Here is a 22417-nt window from a genome sequence, read left to right as displayed (position 1 = left end):
TCCACTGCACGGGAAGACCACATTTGGTCCATCGAAGGACACTTGGGTTGTGTTCACCCCTTGGCCATTGTGAACGGTGCCGTGAACATGGGGCACAAGTAAGTCTTTGAGACCCTGCTCCCAATTTTGACTCACATCAGAAGCGGAACTGCTGCATCACATGTAATTCTGTTTAATTCTTGAAGAACCACACACCTTTCTCCATGGTGGCCGCTCTGGCTGGTTTCCGGTTCCAACTCTGACGTCCTACTGCATGAAGCACCTCATTGTGTGCCAAGCACTTTCTAGTCCATGGCCTTCTGGGGGTTTAACCAACTGTGCCCCTGACTCAGACAGAAGGCCCAGGAGGGTAGCCCCAGCCCACCTTACTCTCTACCGCGTCCCAGGGCCGAGCACCGGGCCTGGCACACAGCCGTGCTCAAGGACAGCTAGGTCTCCCCGCTCTCTGGGGGCAGGTGTGTGGCCTGTCCCCCCTCGCCCCCCGACACACACACAATGCGGATGGGCCTTGCCTGCCACCCTCCCAGGCTGCCTGCGCTCTGGCTTGGCCTCTCTTACCAAGTGTGTCTCCTCACCCTAGGGGCCAGATTAAACCATCTGCTGGAGTGTAGAAGTGCACCCCAGGAGGCGGCCCAATGCTGTGAGAACCAGCTGGGGGGTCCCGACAGCTTCCCTGAGGACCTGAGTAGACCACCTAAAGGATGAGCCAATCAGAGTTCACTTGCCAACACAGGGAGAGGGGGAGCCCAGGCAGGGGATTGCAGGTGCAAAGGCCCTGTGGTCGTGGGCACAGACTGGCAGCCTGTGTGCTACAAGGAAAGCGTGGGTGGGTGGGAGGAGGACGGAAGCTGGGCAGTGGGCAGAGGCCAGCTGCTCAGGCCTGGAGGGAATTCACTGGGCACAGAGCGAGGCCCCGTCAGCCCTTCTCTCCCTTTTGGCTGCCCCTCCCCCTCTTCCTCCATGCTTCTCATCCTTGGATACCTCCTGAGCCCCCAGCTCCTGTGTCTGCAGGACAACCAGACTCTCCATCAGAAACACGGAGGTTTGAAATCCCCTTCTCATACAGGGTCTTCATCGTCTGCAGGGGCACGTGGACTGGCCGGGGGTGGGGGGCTGCGGCCTCAACCCCAGGACTCTCTTGCCAGATTCACTGCAGAACACACTTGGTCCCCATTCCAGTGTGGGCTGATGCCTCCTAACGCAGGCCCCGCACAGACAGGGTGATGGGTGACTGGCAGGCAGAGCCAGGGGCTGCCGGGGCCTGCACGCCACACTGGGCTTCTGAGAGCGCCGCGTGACACCCGAAGAGAGCCACCAGTGACCACGTGGGCCTCTGTGTCCCAGGCCCATGTAAGTGCCCTGCAGCCCGGCGTGTCCCCAGAGGCGGGTGGGGGCACCCCCAGGGGTGGAGGGGCTGCCGATTCTCCAGAATAACCATGGTAAGAGGAGGAATGGCAGAGGGACCTGGGGGGCCTCTGATGGGCCAGGCGGGCCTGGCTCCGGGGAAGCTGGGGTGCTGGCCCCTTTGTTGGAGGGGCAGGGCCTGCCAGCACCTTCCATTGTTCTTCCCCTCCTGCAGGAGTGCACACAATGCTGTCCCGTGGGCAGGCCCCCAGTGTCCAGGAGCCAAAGTGAGGTAGTTTCCTGGGGAGGCGTGTGGGCTGTGTTCAAGGTTGGCCACTGCCGCCCAGACAGGAGCCCAGACAGGAGCCAGGGCCTGATGTCCTGAGCTGGGCAGTGGCAGGAGGGTAGCCAGGGCCCTGGGGCAGATGGCCCCCAGGGGTCCCTGCCCGGTGTCCTGTGCCTTGTTGAGTCAGGGACAGGCGGGGCTGGGTAGGGAGAGAGGGGCAGGGGGCTAGTGACCAGGCTCACAGAAATCCCAGATGTGGAGAAATGTTACAGAAGAGATATTAACCGGACAGAAAGAATGCCTTGTTTGTGCTCATGATACTTACTGGAACACCCTCATTCCTCTTACACCGTGTAGACAAGATATTTACCAAGTTCCCCGGTCAGTGTTCCATAAAAGGCTGACCCTAGCCTCCCCCGGTGGCAACCCATGGAGGACACGCACTCTAGAGAGCTTTTCTTTCTGTTCTGTTCTCACTTTCACTTCACTTCACTCTTTGGTGTCCCCGAGATCCGTTCTTCGACTCTGTGAGACAAGAATCCTGCAACACTGCGGCCCTGGGCGGCCATGAGGTGTGGTGTTCTTACTCCCTCTGTCCTGTGGACTCTGGCTGCCCCCGAAGCCTCGGCAGTGCCACCCTGGGGTCCCAGGCAGAGGTCCTGGAGGGGGGTAGGCCACAGGATCCGGCTGGACTGTTTGCTGGCCTCAATTTGAATCTGAAACTGGGGATGGGGTGGGCCAAACCCACCAACTGCTCCAAGTGGGGGCCGGACTTGGACGGCAAGTCCGGGGGTTGGGGTGTGCAGCCGGTTCCTGCCCCTGCTTAGCTTCATGCGGCAGGGCTGCTCCCCGAGTCTGGGGGCCCTCCTCAAGCCCTGGCTGTGAGGGGACGGCCCGAGCGCCTGGGCATTCAGCACCCCCCGCGCTGCCTGGCTGGCACAGGGCAGGATCACAACAAAGGGGTCCTTTGTGGGCCGCTGACGTGTGGCCACAAACAGGCGGCCAGGGCCTCTCCCAGAGCTTCCCGGGGGCAGGGGGGTGGAATGGAGCCTCACCACTTTTCTGGCAGCTACCCTGGTCTCGGGGTTGGGGTCTTCCCTGACTTAGCCTTTGTTGGGAACGCAGGCGCTCGGGGCGATGGCAGGAAAACCCTCCATGGGCCGCTGCCCATTAGAGCGGAGGAAGAGCCCACCTGGGGCAGCTTCCGAGGGAGGGTTAGGGACCCACCGTCAGGCGTTTACTTTGGCCCCGTGAACTTCTCTGGCCGATAAAAGAGGCTTCCTCCCGAGAGTGCCATGGCGCCAAAGGCTTTTCGGTGGCCTTGCTTCTGTGCTGACCCGGCAGGAGGGGAACAAGGGGCGCAGACACCCTCCCTTTGCTCTCCCTGCACAGGCCTGGCCCAGGCACCCAGGTGCAAGGACGCGCTGTGGGCGGCCAGCTCCCACTCGGCTCACCTCCTGGGGAAGCCATTTATGGGGCTGGAGTCTGTTCTCACGCCAACAGACCCGGCCGAGGGTCTGACCCTGGGGTCCCCAGGCTACTGCTTCCCCACCTGCTGACTGGAGACTCTGGACGCTCAGGCAGGAGAGAGGCACCGAGACTCAGGCAGGTGGACAGGGGCTCTGGCCCCTCATCAGCGAGGGCACAGTACCCCTCAGGCTCCCACACGCTGCGGATGTCTATGGTCCGCTGACCTGTACCAGGCACCCCACTGGGCCAGGGGTGGGGTGGTGAACAATACGGGGAGCCAGTACCCGTGGGGGCGGGGGCAGAAGGGGGCTGTGAGTGTCAGAGGGGGTTAGCACCAGGGTTGGGCCAGGGAGTCTGCGGGCAACGGCCCATCTGGCTCTGCTTTATGGGAGGGTAGGGAAGGCCCAGGCCCCAGGGATGACTGGGCAGAGACCCAAAGGAAGTGAGTCGTCTCAAAGACATGGTGAGAGGGGGAGAAGGTATGGGTAGTGGGGACAGCAGGTGCAAAGTCCCTCGGGCCGGGTTGGGGTGCTGGAGCTGCACAGGGGCCAAGTAGGGGTGAGTGTGGGGTGGGGACCCAGGTCTTGGCTGTTGCAAAGACTTGGGCTCAAGTTCTGTGTGGGAGATGGGGGGGCACTGAGGGATCTGAGCAGAGGGGGGCTGTGGTCTGACATGTTCAGAGGCGTCTCTATACTCCTATGTGGTACAAGACCCGGACAGGGGCAACGGGGTGGGGGGGAGACAGGGGAAGCCCAGCTTCGGGGCTGCTGCAGTAACTTGAGGAAAAGGGGATTGGACCGGGAGGGTAGCAGAGAGATAGTGGGTGTGCGAAAGGGTCAGGTGTACGGTGGAACTGTGGGCCTAGGGGACAGACTGGACCTGGGATGTGAGAAAGGTGAACGGATAAAGAGGTGTTTGGCCTGAGCTGCCCAAAGGGTGAGGGGCCATTTGCCGAAGCAGATGAGGCAGGGGGAGCAGGAGTGGGGCATGGTGAGGGGCTCTCTCCGGCCACGGCACAGAGGTGGCCATCAGCCACCCAGAGGGGGGAGTTGAGAAGGCAGCTGGCTGAGTGAGTCTTGGATGTGTTTGATGGGCCTTAATCCTTCTTCGAGACAAACCTAGGATGGAGGAGCTCAGTGTCTTCCAGAACAGATGCAGCAGAGCACGAAGACCTGACCCCCAAAACCCCTCATGGAGGAAGCCTGGGAAAGAACCGTGGAGGAAGTAGAGTCTGGGGTGTGTGTGGCCAGGGGAGCCCTGGGAGGAGAACGGTGCTCCCCCAGATCCCTCCTCGATGGATGGCCAGCACCGAGTAGTCAGCTTTCCACTCAGCCACCTGCAGGGCTGCGAAAGGCCTGCGGCATCCAGGGGAGGACAGACAGGTGGCCAGGCATTGGCTCTCTGCCTTGCTCCCGGGTGCACCCGGGCCCCCACTCCTGAGACCCCACCTCGTTGGCTAATCCGTTTGCAGATGTAGCTCTTGTGACTTCCCTCTTCCCTCCAGCCCGATGCTCTCTGGATCAGCTATAGGACCAGATGCCGGGCTGGGCCTTCCTGAGCTAAGGAGACCCTCACTGGAATCACAGAGGGGCTGCAGCGCTAATCAAATCCCTCAAGAGGGGACTGTGGCCACCCCGTCCCCCTATCAGCCAGCACCAGGCTGACAGTGCGCAGCGTCTAACTCACAGTGCTCAAAATGGAGGCAGGAGGTGCACAGGCCGCACCCTGGGTGCCTGCTGGGAGCCCTGGCTGAGCGAGCTCCAGGCTGCACTTTCTTCCGGAGCCGCATTATTCTCATTAGCAAAACAGGAGTAGAGAGAGAGAGCTAGCCTCACAGGGTTGTCGCAGCATAAAAGTTAGACAGTGCGCCCAGAGCGCGCACGGGACACACAGCCCAGGCCTGGACGTGAGTTCACAGGCGAAAGGATTGGCATTTAAAATGTGCACATGCGGTAGACTCACACCCAGACACATGGAAACTGCACCAAATCTTGTTAGTTACCCTTGGGAAACAGGTTTCTGGTTATCTGTTGCCTTTTAAAAACTCCTCAATGTTTTCCAAATGTCCTCCATTGAAGAAGAAAGACTTCCTTTGATGTTTAGAAAGCAAAGTGATGGAAACAATCAGAATGTGCCAACTGTGAACTGCCTCCCCAGGTGAGCAGGCTCCCCGAAGGAGTGCACTCAGACAGGGGCCACCACGCCCAGTCTTCACCGCCTGCGGGGGGGCGGTCACACCTCCAGACCCTCTGTGGGTCCTCATCCACACAGTGACCCCAGGGCTGCCACGAGAGGACCTCGGGGCCTAGTGGAGAGCTTTTGGGGCCTCACCCTGGGGTGGAAGGGCCCAGAGACTAGTCTGTCCCTGCTCCCCATGTCATCTGTAGAAGCCCCAATTCCCAGGGCGCTGGTGGGGTAGGGTGTTTGCACTGCCGAGATGGTCCACAGAACTTAGGAGCCAGCGGGAATCCCAAGGCTTCAGGGCTGATCTGGAGGCACCCAGCCCTTGGCCCCCACCTGTCCCAGAGCCTTCTGCAAGCAGCACTTGGGTCGGTGCTGGAGGTTTACCTTAGTCTCCCTCACCTTGCACCTCCTGAACCATGTGACCACATGCCAAACCACATGACTGTCTCTAGTGGGTAGAGGCCTCCTGGACAAGTCAGACTGCCCCGTGGGCTTGGAAGTGGGAGCAGCCTGGACTGGTCCGGGGTGAGGGAACTAGGACCCTGTTTAGGTCTGAGTGGGGGTCTGGGGGTGTCAGACCCATTCACCCAGAGGGCAAGACAGAAGTGAGCTGGTGGGAGGATGTTTTCTGTGCAGACCCACAAGTTGGGGTTGGGGGTTAGTCTATGATCAAGGTGAAGGACTTAGCTTGAGGCTGCGGACAGAAGCACTTGGACCAGCTTCTGACCATTGTCCTACGAATGACCTTGGCTAAAAGTCTGGCAGGGCTTTAGCCCTAGCCTCCGACCCCCAAGGGGTCCAGAACATTCTCTGGGGAAGGAGTGGGCACCTTGTTCTTCACATTAATCCCCTCCTCCTGGTGACCCCACGCTCAAGATCACTGTTCTGGTACCACCCCCATTTTCCCATAAGGACCCTTGTGGGAGGCAGGGAGCCACGCTTCCCCTGGCCCAGGAGGACCACTGTGGCCTGTCCTGACCCCAGACCCCAGATTAGGGTGGGGGCGACTTAGAAGGGGGCGTTTGTGGGTCCCTTTGGGTGCGTGGCCTGTTTTACTTAAAGGCGCACCTCTGTCCACAGGAGCGTGGCCTTGGACAAACCTGAAGGCGCAGGGGTGGGAGGGGAGGGGCGGATGGTGAGAATGAATCACAATAACGCGCCAGTGTGCCCGGATCCCGCCAGGCCTGAAAGCGGACCCGGCCAAGTTCGCTGCCCCAGCAGGAGGCCCGGGGGCCGGCGTCGGGCTCGCCCAACGGCCGCTCCCGCACCCCCGCTTTCCTTGCACGCCCTCCCGCCAGCAGTCCCACTTGGCGCCGCCTCGCGGAGGCTGCTCGGTGCAAGCTCGGTCGCCGCGGGGAGGGGGCGCTCCAGGGCCCGGGGCTCCGGGGCTGCGCGGCTCCGTGCGGGGGCCGGAGGGCGGGGGAGGGCGTGGGTCCGGCGCGGCCCCGTGTCCGGCGGAGGGCGGGACGCTGCGGGGGGGGGGGGGCGGAGGGGGGGAAGGCTGCGCGGAGGGGCCGAGGACCCCCCCCCCCCGCCCCGCCGCAACCCCCCCCCGGGACGCCCCGCGCCCCCTCGCCCCCTCCCCGCCTCCGGCGCCTGCCCCCGCCCGCCCCGGCTCCCACCTGGCGGCGGGGCGGCGCGCCCCGGGGCGGCGAGTGCGCGCGCGCGGACGGCGCGCTGTCCCTTTAAACGGCCCGCGGCGCCTCCCCGCGCCCCGCCCGCCGCGGTGCGGCCGGTGCTGGGCGAGGCCGGAGAAAGTCCATGTGAGCCGGAGCGCGGGGACGCGAGACTTCCTGCCGCCGCAGGCCGGACCGGGCCGGGCGCCCGCAGGTACGCCCAACTTGGCGCCGCGGGCCGGGTGGCCGCCGCCGCACTTCCCGCAAACTCCGCGGCGCGCCCCGCCGCCTCCCTGCCGCAGTGCCCGCCGGCCGCCCGCAGCCCAAGTTCGCGCGGCGCGCCCTCCCGGCCGGGGAGGCGGCGGGGCCCGGCCTGGGGAGGCGCCGACCCGCCCGCGCCCGCGCCGCCCCGAGCGGGGCTGCGAGCGGGGCCCCGGGCGCCTCCCTCTCTCCCTCCCGGCCGGCGGGCGCGGGGCCCCGCTCGGGACGCCCGGCCTCCGCCCGAGCGCGCCGACCCGGCCCGGCCCTCCCGGGGCGGAGAGGCCCGGGCCAGGGTCCGAGGCCGGCCGCGCGGCTGCGCATCCGCCGTCTCTCCCTGCTGGCCCCGGCGGGCCCCTTTCCTGGGCGCCCCTGGCCCCTAAAAAAAAAAAAAAAAAAAAAAAAAAATGGGGAGACCCTGGGGGCCGGCTGCCCCGGGAGGAGGCTCGCACCTGTCAGCCTCCGCTCCGACCCTGCGGACCCGAGGTCTTGTTGCTCAAGCCCCTGATCTGAGGACCTCAGAGGTGACCTCTGAGCCCGCCGCCCGCGCCCACGCCCATGACCCAGGCAGAGGACCCCCGGCTCTTCGGAAGTCTGCCGCGTTGGGGGGTGTGTGTGTGGGGGGAGGCGTGAGGTCAGAGGTCACCTCCGGGTCCCCTCTTCCGGGCCCCCTCTTCCGGGCTTCTCAGAAGTTTGGTCCCGGGGCTGGTGATTGCCAGCTCTCTCCTGACGCTCTCTGATTACACCGCTGGATTTGCAGGTGGTGGGTCCCCCGGAGCTGTGGCCTTATAGGGCCATTCTCACTGCTCCCACTCTCTTCCTCCTCGTGCTGGAGGCCTCCGAATCAGAGAGGTTGTGCCCACATGGGCAGTTGGACGCCTTCTTTCTAGGGGTAGTTCTTGGGACTCCCCGAGCACCCAGCTGTGTGTCCCCTGGTGGCATGTTCTAGTTGAGCCCATCCTGTGGGATGGGGGGCTGGGCGGGGGCTGGGCACTGGAGGCTGGAGGCGGGGGTCCTTCCTGTCCTCAGTGCGCTCACCATCCGGTACCTGAGCAGTCCGCAGGCACTGCACTGTGCCTGCCCCTCTCCCAGTGGAGGGGGCAGAGGCCCAGGCCCATGGCCCTCCTGCTTCCTGTGCCCGCTGCAGGCCCGCCCTCCTGGCTGGTCTGGTCTGGTCTGGTGTGGCCTGGTGTGGTGTGGGTCGCTCCCCAGATCTTCCCACCCACCCCTACCCCTTCCTCCCCCCCCCTCCTCTGGAGCCCCTGGCTCCTTCCCCTCCCCCTCCAGTGTGCCCAGATGATGGCAGCAGGGGGTTCTCAGCACTCACTCGCTGTCACTTAAGTCTCCAAGGATGCTGGGAGACGCGGCCTCTGTTACTGGCTCCATTTCACAGGTGAGGAAGCAGCTTGGCACGCAGAAGCCAGGTAGAGAGGGTCAGGCAGCGGGCGCTGCCTCCCACCTCCCAGACAGCCACCGTGTCCCTCCCTCCTGTGGCCCCCTGTGGCGCCTGTTCCTCCCAGGAGGTCCTTTGGCATTTCGGTAGGGTCATTCCTCTGCTGGGTGGCACCTTGGCTAGAGCCTGAGCAAAGGAAATAGGAGGAGACCCAAGATGTAGGGCCCCTGCTCTTTCAGTAAGCCTGCTGGAAAGAGCGCAGAAGTACAAGATACCACTTGTCACCTTTTGGCGGAGATCTGCTCTCAGTGGTCACACCCTGGGCAGAGGCGGTGCTGACTCAGAGCCAGCTCTGCCCATCCTCTCCTGCGCCCATTTAGAGGTGCTCCTGCTGTAACTGACCTGGGAGCACCAGGCTGCACGAGGCTGTCTCCAGGTTCTTTCCCTGCTTTCCAACTAAAACACGAGCATGCGTTATTCACGGAAGGGGGTGACAGCAAGCGCTGAGCTGGTGTTTGCGGCTGGGGTTCCTCCTGAACCTTGGCTTCAGGGTCCCGCCTGCCTGCCTTGCATCCTGAGCTAAGGTGGGCTCAGTACCCACCATGGGACAGGAGATGAAAACTGTGGCATTGAATGTTCCCAAGGCTCCATCCTTACACCCTTGCCTCTGAGGCCTGTGCTCACTGGAATGCAGAGCTGGGGGTGGACCGTGAGGGCCAGCCCCAGGCCTCCTGTTGCAGTCCCCGGCACTGGACATCAACAAGGGTGGAAGCCTCCGTGCCCTGAGGCCTTGCTCCCTCCGTGCCAGGGCAGCCTTGTCCACCGCCCACGCCCAGTGTGGGCCCCTTCCACCTGGGCCTCCCCTGCCCGGGCTCTCCCTGCGTTCTGTTGTCCCGGGGTGGGGGGGGGTTGCTGCAGGGGGTGGGAGCGGCCCCCCAGGCTGGGGGCAGCTGTGGTGAGAGTCTGATGAAGGGCGCCACAGGGGGCCACAGGTGGGAGGGACACGGTGGCTGTCTGGGAGGTGGGAGGCTGCGCCCGCTGCCTGACCCTCTCTACCTGGCTCCTGCGTGCCAAGCTGCTTCCTCACCTGTGAAATGGAGCCAGTAACAGAGGCCGCGTCTCCCGGCGTCCTTGCGAGACCTAAGTGACAGTGAGTGAGTGCTGAGAACCCCCTGCTGCCATCCACTGGGCACACTGGAGAGGCAGGGGAGGGAGTCCGGGGCTCCAGAGGAGAGGAGGGGGAGGAAGGGGTAGGGGTGGGTGGGAAGATCTGGGGAGAGACCCACACCAGCCCAGACCGCACCAGATCACGGCCCCTCACCCCGGAACACTCCACGTGTTGAGCCCTGTGCAGTGGGCATACTCGGGAAGTTTGGCCGTGGTTAGGTTCTGGGGACACGCCAAGCTGCCTTCCGGTTCAGGGTAGTGTTAGCCACCTGGCTTGTGCCTGAGCCTGGTCTTCCAGGCCTGGGCTTTTGGAGGGGAGCACGGTCCTGTGATGTGCTGCTACTCTTTGGGGGGTCCCGGGCAGGAGCAGGTGCGACCCGTCAGTCCCTGGCTGCATCCTGAGGTACACGGTGAGCTACTCCAGTTCTGGGTGGCCCCACTTTGGGAGCTAGTGAGGTCTGGTTGGGGCTGGGGTCTGCCTGGGGCTGGGAGTGGCCTCAGGGCCTGTTGAGGGCTGGCTGGGTTGGGCCCCTCGCCCGCCCTGGCCTGCAGGGTCTGCGGAGCACTGTGTCCTGGGCCCTGTTGGAGCCCCTCGCCCAGCTCTGTGCTGCACCCCTGTCTGGCCTCCCATTCCTCCCCGAGATGAGCAGCTTGGCCCTTGGGTACTTGCGGTGCGGCTCGGCTTGGGGCTACCGCCCGTTGTCTTTTCCAGTCTACACCTCAATTCAGGGGTGTGTGGGCCCCACCCTGTGACCTGTGGGCGAGGCCTGCGTGGCCTGGGCTGCCGTGGTTGTGCCCTGACGAGGACCAGGGCTCCAGGGACCCCGGTGCAGGCCGGGGAGAGCATTCAGCTCCGACACTCTGGGCAGGGCAGGGCTCCTGGCAGTCTCGGTTTCTCCTCGCAAACGCTTGCTCTCACCAGGCCTGGCTCTCCGGCTCTTTGTAAACTCCAGGGCCCTGCTGGCCAGGGCTCCCTCTTCGTGTGTCCTGCAGCTGCTGCATGCTGGGAGCTGGGCTTCATCCGCGGTGGCCTCTGGCCTTTGTGCTTGCGAGTTCAGGTTTTGGAAGTGGGGCCCTGAGGGTGAGGGTCTGGCGGGCTGTGGGTGGACACAGAGGGCTCTGGAAGGAGTAGCCATTGACACTTGGGACGTGAACTTTGGAGTGGGGCTCTCTGGTGGCCGCCTTGGTGGTTAGCATCTTCAGAGTGGGGCAGTGTCCTTGAGGACAAGGGCAGCGGGAGCAGGAACGGAGGGGGCTCTGACCGTGACCCTGGGCTCTCCGGGCCCCCCTGCCCCAGCACGTGCCGACTGGCCCTGGACAAGGCAGTGAGGCTGGAGCTGGAGCTGCAGGGGAGCTCCCAGGTCACATCCTGCCTGGAGCTATGTGACCTTGGATGCTGAACGCACCCTCTCTGAGCCCCACCCTGGCCTGTGTGTGTGTTTCCCTGTGAAGTAGTAGCTTCCTCGTTTGCTTGCCGGCTGAAGGTGAGCAGGCCCGGCCTCGGGCCTCTGTGCAGGTTGGGCCCAGCCTGGAGGCCCTCTCGGGATGCCCCCTCCCTGTACGTGGGCAGGAGCCAGTGAGGAGCACATGTCCCTTTAAGGGGAGGCTCTTCTCCGTGGCTCCGGGGAGGACGCAGGCATGCTTTTCTCTGAGGCGCTGTTCTCTGGTCCCAGGGGGAGGAGAGGCTGAGTCTGGGTCTCCTGGGGAAGCTTCCCCCTCCCCCTCGGCCCTGGGCCCTGGCATCCAGGAGGGCACATGGCCATGGATGGGCCCCGCCCAGCGCCTGCCTGCCGCCTGAGAAGCAGGCAGGTCGGGGGCGGGGACCACAGGGGCCTGAAAGTGCCCATATATAGTCACTGGGTTTGAGCAGAGTCCTGCTGCAGAGCTGTGTCCCAGGCCCCAGGCTGGCCCGCCCCCGGGCCCAGCCCCAGCCCCAGCCCCAGCCACCAGGTCCCTGAGGGAGGCCTTGCCTTGGGGGGAGGGGCTGGGGGTGTTGCTGAGAGGAGAGGTGGATTTGGGGTACACCATCCGATAGAGCAGCAGTGCTCTGAGTGTTTGTTGATTGAAAATAAAAATCTCCGGAGCCCTCCCTGGTCAGGACCAGGTGTATTTCTGCAAACAGTCTCTGAGAGTTGGAGCCAGTGATATGCGGCTGCCCCATCGATTTGAGCTGCCTGGGGTCCCTCGCTGTGGGTGTTGGGGGTGGGATGCCTGCTTGTCTGCAACCCCAGCCTTGGCCCCACAAAACACACCTGTTATGGTGATGCCCCTAGATGCCCCTTCCCCACCCCCCAGCACCAGGGGCCGTCCACTCTGACAGCTGGTGTGCTCTGGAGGACGCATCCCTCCCTCTTTCTCCCAGACTGTGGGGTGCCCCTGTGCCTGTCGGTCGGTCAGGAGCAGGACGTTGCCCTGGGTCTTTCTGGCATGTGGGGCCTCCTGGGGCTCTCCGTCCTGGCCCTCAGCCTCTGCCCCTGCTGGCCCCTTTCTCTGCCCCGTCCCTGTCCCTGTGCCAGGAAGGGAGAAGTACCCGCCTCTGCCGCATTCCTGACTTTTGTGCTGTTAAAAAAAATCAAAATGTTAACATAGTTTTGCTCATTTAATTTAGTTTCCGTTGCACTGCTGAGCGCCTTTGTTAAATTGTGTATACTGATACTTTTTGTTGTGTCAGCAGTTTTTTCCCCTTTTTTTGAATATAAAGCCATTAGAGAGGCAAGATTAAAAAGATACATTACAATTAAAATGTTAATGAAATCTGCATCATACAACTTTTGAAGCCCTTTAGGCATTAATCTTGCCTGTGTCATGTCCATTAAGTTGGGCTATTCTTGTTCCACACTGACCCCTGCTGAGAGATTTGTGCTATAATTGGATTTTTTTTTTTAATAAAAAAGAAAAAAAAGCTTTTAAGAAAATAAAGGTTGAGTGGTGGCCCTGGCTCCGAAGCCAAGGGAGAGGGGAGCCGGGGAGTACACGGCCTCCCCTGCGGGGCTCCCTTTCTGAGCAGGGCGGGGACCCCTGCCCCTCCAGCTCCTGTCGCCCCTGCGGCTGCCCCAGGGCGGGGGTCTCTTCTGCCCCTGGGGCCATTGCCGGGCTTCCAGGGTTGCTGGGACGGGACAGCCTCCCCGGGCTGTTGGATGAGCCGCCGCCGGGGTGTGGGTGTGCCAGAGTCAAGGCTGAGCTCACCTGCCTGGGGAGAGGGTGCAGAGCCCAGATGCTGGGTGAGGGGGGTACGGAGGCGCCACCGGCCAGGCCCTCGGTGGGACATGAAGGGCTGCGCGCACCAAAGCCTAGAGTTTTGAGTTCTCAGGATCGTGCATCCCCCGTGCATCCCATGGAAGTCTGGCCTCCTGGGCACTGGGGTCTCCAGCGTGAGGCTGGGGCTGGGGACTGTGGGAAGGGGGAGCCCCTCTTGCCTATGGTCAGGGTAGTGGGGACCCCTGGCAAGAGTGGGTGGTAGGTGCCCCCGTGGAGTTCTCTGTGAGGACTCGCCCTGGGCGGGGGCAGAGCCCCAGCCGGGCAGCCCCCTCCCCTTCCCGGCCTGGGCAAGGCTGGGGTCCAGGGTGGCATGTGGCCTGTGGTGTCTGGGTCCGGCCGGCGGGGTGGGCTTTCCCGGATCCCAGTGCTGCAGTCACAGCCGTCACTGGGAAGCTGGTCAGGTGGTTGGCAGTGGGGCTGCTACAGACAGATTTCATGTCTGTGTGTTTTTGCAACACCTTTCTATAAAGGGAAACATAATTTAAAATATGATTACTTAGTGTTGTAACAGCCGCCTCAGCGCTCCACGCTATGCCGAGATCATTATCAGAGGCTGATATTAACTTGCAAAGAATATTATGCAAATTGCCTGCTGGCTCCTCGGGGAAACCTGCTCCCAGGATGGGCGTGGGGCACGGGGGCTGTGCCTCCAGGGGGACGCTGAGGGACACTGGGAGCAGGGGCAGCCCAGGCCCCGGGGGAGGCTTCAGGACAGCTCTCTTCCTCCTGGCTGACCACCGGGCATCGTGGTGTTTGTTGAGTGAGTGTTGCCTCCGCGCTGGCACCTGGCCTTCCCAGAGGTCCCTGTGTTCCCTGCAGGCGGCCCAGCGGTGTGCTTCCCTGTGACCGGCACTGGGAGTGACTGGACCTGGGGGTTCACGAGCCCCAAGCACTTGTCATTCCCTGAGGGAGGGACCGAGGTCACAGACCCCGTCCTGCCCCCCTGGGTGCAGAGGCCATCCTACTCACTGACTTCGCACCCTGGCTTTGCAGCGTGCAGGGGCGCGGGGCAGCCCCCGAGGGGCGTGTGGCGGGCCGACCTTGGGTCTGCCTTGTGGCATGGACTGTCCACTCACACTTGTGCCCTTGGGGAGAGAGGCGAGGTGGGCAAAGTCTGAGGATGGCTCCCTCCATCACCAGCCCCCAGCTGGTCCTGATGTCGGGGCCGCAGTCTAATGGCTTTAGGATTTCCCTCCGCATGCCCTCTCCCACTGTCTAGAAGAAGTCGGGCAGAGCACGTTTGGGGCAGAAGAACCCATTTATGTGTCCTCAGGAGTAGCATCCACCTGGAGCTGTGGAAGCCTGGTGGGGCCCCAGAACCTCAGATGGCCCTCCCTTCCTGTGAGCGTGGTCATGAGTGGGCAAGGTCCGGAAGCCGGGGACCCCCTGCACAGGGGTGTGCCATGCCCCCCCCGAGTGGACGGGAGTCTCGCTGTCCCTTGGGGCCGCACAGGTAGGAAGAGGACCGGGTTTTGGAGGCAGCCGGGGCTGGACAGGACTGTGACAGTCCCCACGATCCTGCCGGGTGGTGCAGGGCTGCGCTTGGTCAAGCCCCCACTTTCTGCAGAGTCCGGGCGTGTCATCTTGGGATTTTTGAACCCTGTTCTTCACTGTGCTGCTTTGGCACCCTAGGTGAACATGGTGACCTCCCCGGGCCTCAGTTTCCCCACATGTAAAATGGGGGAAGAGCTTTGAAGGATGCAGACCCGGGGCTCATCCCACTTTCTGGTCGCCGCGGAGGTGATGCTCTGGGCACGAACACTCTGGCTGGAGGGCCGGGCCGCCTCTAGCCTGCCGTTGCCCCCGGTGACCTGACAGGTGCTTCTCTCTTTCTTGCGAAGCTCCTCCCCCTCCTGGTGGGCCTCCCTCCCCCTCCCCCCCGCTGCTTTGTTGGTGCCTGTCTGCTCCAGGAGGGCAGTGGTTTGCGCGTGCAGAGATGGCAGACAGGCAGGGAGGGCGTGAGCCTTACGGGCACCCTGTGGCCCTGGCAACAGCTGACCGTACACCTGGTGGTTTACAGTGACAGAAGTGTACTCCCCACAGTTCTGGCGGCCAGAGGCCCAAAGTCAAGCAGTGGGCCGGGCTGCTTCCTTCTGGAGGCTCGAGGGCAGAATCTCGGCCTCTCCCAGCTTCTGCGGGTGCTGGCGTCCCTTGGCGTCCCTTGGCTTGTAGACCCACCCCGCTCCCTCTGCCTCGATGGTCACACGGCTGTCCTCCCTCTGCGTGTGTTCAAATGTCTCTCTTCTTACGAGGACACCAGTCACAGGGGCCGGGCCCACCCTACATCCCTCATCTCCATCCTTAACTCGTCATGTCCACAAAGACCCTGTCTTCAAGTAAGGTCCCGTTCTGAGGACCTGGGTGGACATGAATCCGGGAGATGTTATCAACCCAGTGTGTGTGTGGGGCCAGGGGGGGTCACAGAAATCCTTCCGTGCCTGGCGGGGAGGAGGTGCTGTTTGGGAAGTCAGGGGGTGGGGACTTGCTGAGACAGGCCATTTGGCTCCACCCTGCTCTTGCCCAGGAGGGTGGGCAGCCAGACACATGGACAGTGACCACTGCTCAGACAAGTACCGGATGGCGGGGCCGAAGGGCCAGTACCAGTTGGGAAGTCTAGAAGGAGCTTTGTTTTCAGGACCAGAGCCGGGGTCGAGGGCAGGAAACGGGGCCATGGGCGGAGGAAGAGTTTCCTGAGACACAGTGTCTATGGTTATGTAAGTTTTGGGACAGGAGGCAGAATTTGTGTTAATTGTTGTAACCTAGTTTAGTTGGCCAGTCCCTGTCACGTGAAAGGGCCAGGAAAGGCGCGTCGGCCACAGAGGAGTCCTCAAGGCTGGGCCTGCCTGTGTGCCGAGTCCCAAACTGTAGCACAGACTGGGGCCACGGGGGCCCTGTGACTCCTCCTCTGTTCCTCCCCCAGAAGAAAAGTGAGCTCATGAAGTGAGGGAAGTAACCCAGCAGAGGAGGTGGGTTCCCAGAACGGGCTGGAGGTGGGCTGCAGCGTCCAGGCAGTGGGGTGTGGGAGCAGAAGGTGGTGCTGCCCTAAGGTCCTCACCAGGCCAGACCTCGAGGGGCCCCCCACTCCTGGACCCAGGACCACAAGAAGCAGGCATCTGGCTCTGGAGAGATGAGGTGCAGGCCTTGGGGCCCTTCTTGGTGGAGGAGCAGGGTCCCCGGTCTCTCCCCACGCCTCTCTAAGCCACGCAGACTGACCTGGGCCGGGCTGGACTGCAGAGTGAGAGCCCCCAGGTCGTGGGGGCTGCCCTGTGGTTTTGCCCTGGGTCTCTTGTCAGGTTCTTAATATCTCAGGAAAATGGAAAGGAAAACTTTTCCTGGAACGATTTGAGAATAAGTTGCCCTGAGTAGTCACTGCGTCCCGTGCGCACAACAGCTGGTGGTCTCTGAGACAGCCCACTAGACCAGGATCGCCCTTTGCAGCCAGAGCATCGCTGTGGGTCCACGTTCCAGGCCTTTGGCAGGGCTGCCTTTAAAGTTGTAATTCAAAAAAATTCTAGTTGCTTATATATAAAATTACCACTTTAACCAGTTGTAAGGGCACAGTCGGGGGATGTCCGTGCACTCACACCGTTGTGCACCCGTCCCTCTGTCCATCCCCTCCGCCCGTCCCCAGAACACGGTCATCTTCCCAGACTGGACTCTGTCCCGTTACACACGATCCCCCCTCCCCCCCCCCCCCCCCCCCCCCCCCTCCCCCCCGCCCTCCTGCCCCCCGCCCCTCCCCCAGTCCGCAGCCCCCCCCCCTTGAATTTCTTTCTCCCCCTCCCTTTATTGTGGTCAACAACACATAACATCGCCGTCTGTGATCTCGACCCTTTTGAAGTTTTGCGGTTCAGTGCTGCTAAGTGGTCGGCCACCATCCGTCTGCAGGACTTGTCCTCCGGCGAAGAAGAAACTGGTCCCCGCAAGACAGCAGCTCCCTTCCCTGTGTCTGTGGGTCCCATTGCCCCAGGGCGTCACGGGAGCAGACCCTGCCGCATTTGTCCTTCTGCGTCCGGCTGTTCTCACGGAGCACGGTGTCCTGCCTCACGGAGCACTGGGTCGGGGATTCCTGCCTTCTAAGGCTGAGCCACGCTCCACACTGTGGACGGACCACGTTTGCTTGCCCATGGCTCTGTCGATGGACACTTGGATCATTTCTACCTCTGGGCTTTGTGAATAATGCCGCTGTGAGCATGGGCATGCTCTTACGTGTCTGAGCCTTACTGTGTCTCTTAGGCTACCTCAGCCTGGAACCTTCCGTGGTCTTTCTTGGGTCTGGTGACCTTGACTCCATTTTCCGGGCCAGTTTTGCAGAATGCCTCCCGGCCTGAGTCTGAGGCTAACGCGTGGTACCAGGCAGCGTGTCTCGGGTTGGGATGCTGCAGTGTGGACTGGCCCATCCACTGGACGTGGCGCATCACGTCATTGGGGGACGCTCTGTCTGATGTGTGTTTCCACAGGTGGAGGGCAGTGGGTGTGGGGAGCAGGGGAGCAGCTTCCTCAGCCCCGCAGACCTGTCTCCTCTACCTCCCCTGACCCAGCCTCGCTCCTGAGGGACATCATCCAAGTCTGGGCAGACCCGTCTGAAACCAGTGGGTCCCCATTCCCTCAGAGCAGGGTCAAGGTCAGTGTCCATGGGGCAGGTTGTGTGCATTTCCTGGAGGCCAACCAGCTGAGTGGCCTGAAACAGCTGAACTTTGTGCTCGCCAGGGTCTGGAGGTCAGGGTGTCACAGGCCCGTGCCCCGCCCCGCCCCCCCCAGGCCCTCCCAGCCTCTAGCAGCTGTGGGCATTCCTTGGCTCATGCCACACCCCTCCCATCCTGCCTCCGTGGCCACACTCCTCCATGTGTCCGAGGCTCCTCAGGACACCCGCAGTCGGGCATACGGCTCCCCCTCAGTCCGGTGAGACTCTTCTCGACTGGGCTGGCACATCTGCGGAGACCGAGGTTTCTGTAAGATCACATCGTGAAGCCGCCAGCGTGGGAGCGGGGCCCTGCTCCCCGTCTCCACCGCTGCCGCCTTCTCCCTCTCCCACCCCTGGTCTCGGAAGGAACAGCAGAGCCGGCCCCCTGAGCAGGGGCATGTCCCTCTGTCCCCCGGTCTGGGGTTGCGCCTCTGACCTCCCACCCAGGCTCCCCTCCGTCTCCCGTGTCTGCCCAGCTCAGGTGGAGCAGAGGTTGCTGCAGCCGTAAGACACCGGATCATTCCTCCTGCTCCGAAATGTGATGGGATTGAGGCAGTCAGCGCCAAGTCCTAGTCGTAAGGTGGGCCATACGTGAGGGTAAAGTGAGCAAAATAAAGTCAGCCGCTCTTGGAAAATATATTTTTCTTTGGGGAGAAGGAGGGAAGCGAACACACAGGGCCCGGGGATGGCCAGCAGGACCGCTGTGGCTCCCAGCCAGCCCCACCCGAGGGCGTGAAGGTGGGCGCACAGGGCGGGGGGCTGGGGCTCTGCGGTGGCCTACTGGCTGCTGAAGGGCACCGGGCACCATGGGCCTATCCCTGGGGGTCCAGGAGGCCCAGATCTTCCCACCGGTGGCCCCAGGGGTCGTGGTGTCCTCAGGGAGACGCTGCCTGGGGCAGATGGGTGCCTGTCTGTGACTGTGGGTGCTGTGCTCTGTGCTTTATGGGCGAGGGCACCCCAGGGCTGAGTGCACATGGGTCAGCCTTGCCCAGGGGTCAGGCCACTGTCCCCAGCGAGGCATCAGGAGGAGGCAGGTGAACTGGTGTCCAAGAGGTCTGGCAACCAGCTCAAGGCTACAGGCGGAGGCTTGGGATGGCACCATGGGCTGCTCCCCTTGTCTCGGACCCGTGTGGCCCTTTTAGGAGAACCCTCGTCCCCTGCCCCCGCCCGCAGAGGGGCTGGGCAGTCACGGTTTTACTTTGGTGAGGAGCTGGCCCAGAGCTGCTGGCCCAAGGTCTCTGGAGAGTGTCTGATACTCCCCTCATTTTGTGAAAGGGAAGCAAGGCCTGAGGGCTAGGGGGGTTGGGTGGAAGAACTGAGCGGGGTGTAGTGATAACCGCCCCCACTGATGGTTTTCTTGGGGCCCCAGGGTGCTGCTCCGGGGGGTGCTGGAGCAGAGACAGCAGGAGCCGTGGGCAGGGGTGGTTGCTGGCTGCCCGCCCAGCCCTGCCCCCGCCCTGGATCTGCCTGGTTCTGTGGGCTGGGTGCATCCAGGTAGACGGAGCTCGGTCAGGGTGGGCCCGGGGCCACCACCCTGGGTCAGGATGGCTCCACCAGGGACCCGCAGGAAGGGGCGGGGTGTCCTGGTCTGGGTCGGGTGGCACGGTGGCAGGTGAGGGCCTGGCCACAAGGTGGGGCCGCCCCTCCACCAGCTCTTGCGTATTCCTGAAGGTTTCAGTTCATCCTCACTGTTTCTTAACTGAGCTTTCGTAATAATTATAACTGAACGGAGCCACTGAGCAGGCTTGCTCGGAGCCCCAGCAGCTGTGATTACATTATAGTCGCTGATTTCCAAGAAACCCCACGAGGGAATTCGTTAGAGCCCGCGGTGGAGGCGGGCGCCCTGCACGTCTGAGCTGCCAGGCCTCAAGATGCTCCCCCTGTCATCTGGACCGCCACTGGGACAGTGCAGGGACAGAGGCACCCGCCAGCTGGAGAGGGGGTGGCCCCGGCTAACTCAGCGTTGACCCTGTCCTGCCTCCACTCAGAGCCCCTGCTGGGGAGCTGGCTGGCCCGTGGCTCCCGGCAGCCTCTTTCCCTCTGTGTTTCCAATGGCTTGGGGGGCCTGGAGGTTCCCAAGCTGGGCGTCTGGTTTGGTGTCCACCCTTGGAAACTTCGCCAGTCCCTTGTCAGTCCTGGAATAGCTGAATATGCATGACCACGTCGTGTCTTTTCCCCGAGAGTATTTGAGATCCTTGACCTTGGGCTGTGGTGTTCTAGGTCAGCCCCTTCCATTTGTCTGAGCAGCCACCCATGGGGTTAGCCATCCCTGTGCTCCTAGAGGCCGTCCCCACGCACACTGGCTCCTGCTCAGGCCTCTGGGGCCGGGCTCAGGGCTGCTCGTGATGGAGGGGAGACCAGTGGGGCTTCCTGGGGCCCACGTGGGGCCCAGAAATGCTGTCCTTATGGTGGTTAACAGCACAGCGGTGGGGTTACTGACTTGTTCTTGAATGTATGATGTCGGCTTAACATTAGTGCTAGAAATGGGCTCTGTTTACCTGTCACTGACCTCCACCCTGTCACTCCAAAGGGCCCCGTCGGGGAGGCCATGGTGCCTGCCTGTTGCAGGCGGCGGGGTGCTTTGCTGGATCCCATAGGCGGCCCAGCCCGGGGGTCTGGCTGGTTGTTCTCTCCCCAAGCCCCTCTGCCTGGGAAATCGGAGTGCCCCTCATGTGTCTGGAGAGAAGACCCCCCTCACCTGACCTACCCTCTGCCCCCCTAGAATAAGATAAGCAAGAGCCCCACAAAGTTTCCTTTGTTGGCTAAATTCTGTGCAGCCTAGGTGGGGGTGGTATATATGCTTGCCGTAGAGTTGATGACAGTTTAAGACCCCAGTGCAGCGGGCTGACACTCGGGGAGGGCCGGCCATGCAGTGTTCCCTGGACGGGGCCCCACAGCCACAAGTGGGACTCTACCCGTGAGTGGCCCTGGCCCCCACCTCAGTCCCAGTGGCCACTGGATGTTTACTCCCATTCTTGCTGTGGTGCCAACCGAAGCGGGAGGAGCAGGCCAGGGGTCCCTCCTCCCGGCGGTACCTTGGGTCACGGGCTGAAGAGCCGGGCAGCCGGGCCCTCCCAAGGGTGTCCTGGGCAGCCTGGGGTCTGCAGGCTCTGCTCCACCATGCGAGACGTCCCCTGCGAGAAGCCAGACATCACCGGTGGGTGATGCCACGGGGGAGCCGGGCTGGCTGCCCGTCATGTCCCCGGCAGGCTCCTTGTGGCCCTTGGCCCTCCCCTTGGCTCCCCTTGGCTCCTCGTGGTCAGTCTCCTCGCCCAGGACGGAATGCCCAGACATTCGAGTGGGTGGCTTTCGGGTTCTGTGCCCTAAACTGATAGAGTATGCACTTTGTTTTAAAAAGCCATGATTGAAGTCAAATTCACAGGGGAACCGCTAGGGCATTGGGGAGGTGTGGCAGCGGCGGGCACAGTGACGGTGACTGGTGGCGGTGGCGCCGGCTCTCCCAGCTTCGGGGACAGATGAGGGTCCTGTGCTGCCCCCCCAGCCTCCCCCCTCCCCTGGGCACCCTGCCCCCAGATGAGGCGGAGACTGGCTGTGCCCTGGCCCCCCCACCCACTGGCCTCTGCCCCCGGATCCTGGACCCTTGTCCCGATTGCTCTCTGGCACTGGGGTGGGTCCCTCCGGTCCACGTGGTCTCAGTGGCTTGTGGCCCAGGAGCACTTAGTCCTGGACTCCTGTCTGGACCAGGAGACCTGATGCCCGCTCTCGAGATTCAGGTCCGGTTCCTGGGCCAGCGAGCCAGTTCCTTCCCTGCTCAGAGCCTTGGTTTCCCTATCTGTAAAAGGGGGACAGTGCATTTCTCTGGAGCTTAAATAAAAAAGCCATGCAGGACCTGGACGTTTAGGCCACGGCAACAAGACGGGTTATTTAGCACCCCCTCCCGAATGTCAGCTCTCCCTGTGGAGATGGGGTTCTGAGGTCTTGGAGTTTGGCTGAGGGGGTGGCCGTCCTGGGGAGCCCCTCGCTGCTGCGGTGCAGGGTGGGGGAGTGGGGACGCAGCCTCTGACCACCCTGCCCCAAGAACATTATTTTTAAAAACTCGTGTGTGGATCGTTGAGATACGTTGCAGAAATGTTCGTCATCGAATATAAGCTGTTGAGACAGTGACATTATTTACCCGATTTTCTCTTGTGAAAGGCACACATTTGGGTCATGGGGTCACAGCAGTAGCTACCTCTACCCTTCAATGCTCAGACTGTCGCTCACCTGTTCTGTTAGGCGCACCTGGCGTACGACCTACAGAAACGGGCGCAGACGCTAAGTGCGGAGCTGGATCCATTTTTATGCAGCTGACAGACAGCTGGGTGAGCGGGGGGAGGGGAGAGTCAGGGTCAAAGTGCCACCCAGACCCTCCCCCCCCCCCCCCCCCCCCCCCCCCCCCCGCCCCCCGGCCCGCCCAGCAGCCAGCCGAGCTCCCAGCACCTGGATGGGTTTGTTGCTGTTGAGTCTCAGGTGAGGGAGTGGGGTGCGGCTCCCTTCACCCTGTGCCCGGCCTTCACGGCGTCCCTGTGGGCACCTGCTGTCCTGGGAGTGCTTGCTGGACAGGGGTCCCTTGGGGACTCCCCACGTCTTCAGCATCTAATCTGTTGTAGGCTCCTGCGTGGGGGTGCTGGAGGCCCCGGGGGAGGGGGATGCAGGTGGGTGCCCCCCCGCCCCAGGCCCTGCTCCGTCTCCCTGGTGACTAATCCCCCCTGCCCTCCGTTTGGTGCCTTTGGATGTTCTCCGGGCAGCATCTGGTC

The 22417-nt window shown here is 62.8% G+C and overlaps 1 protein-coding gene across 2 annotated transcripts in view; it reads left to right on the top strand.

The window, feature by feature from the left end:
• The first annotated feature begins 2069 nt into the window (after positions 1–2069).
• Positions 2070–22417, top strand: part of NACC2 (NACC family member 2) — a 71879-nt gene continuing 51531 nt past the window's right edge. The window contains exon 1 of one of the 2 annotated variants that reach the window (XM_073890053.1): positions 2070–2202. The gene's annotated coding sequence lies outside the window, so the exon portion shown is untranslated. Of the gene's footprint in view, positions 2203–6990; positions 7115–22417 lie in introns of those variants that run through there. The other variant, XM_025860186.2, reaches the window with a different exon arrangement.

This window comes from Callorhinus ursinus, unplaced genomic scaffold (assembly GCF_003265705.2).
Source record: "Callorhinus ursinus isolate GAN/ISIS: 27379988/994484 unplaced genomic scaffold, GSC_fseal_2.0 scaffold126, whole genome shotgun sequence".
NCBI classification, from domain to species: Eukaryota; Metazoa; Chordata; class Mammalia; order Carnivora; family Otariidae; genus Callorhinus; species Callorhinus ursinus.
This window is presented reverse-complemented; position numbering and strand designations above follow the sequence as displayed.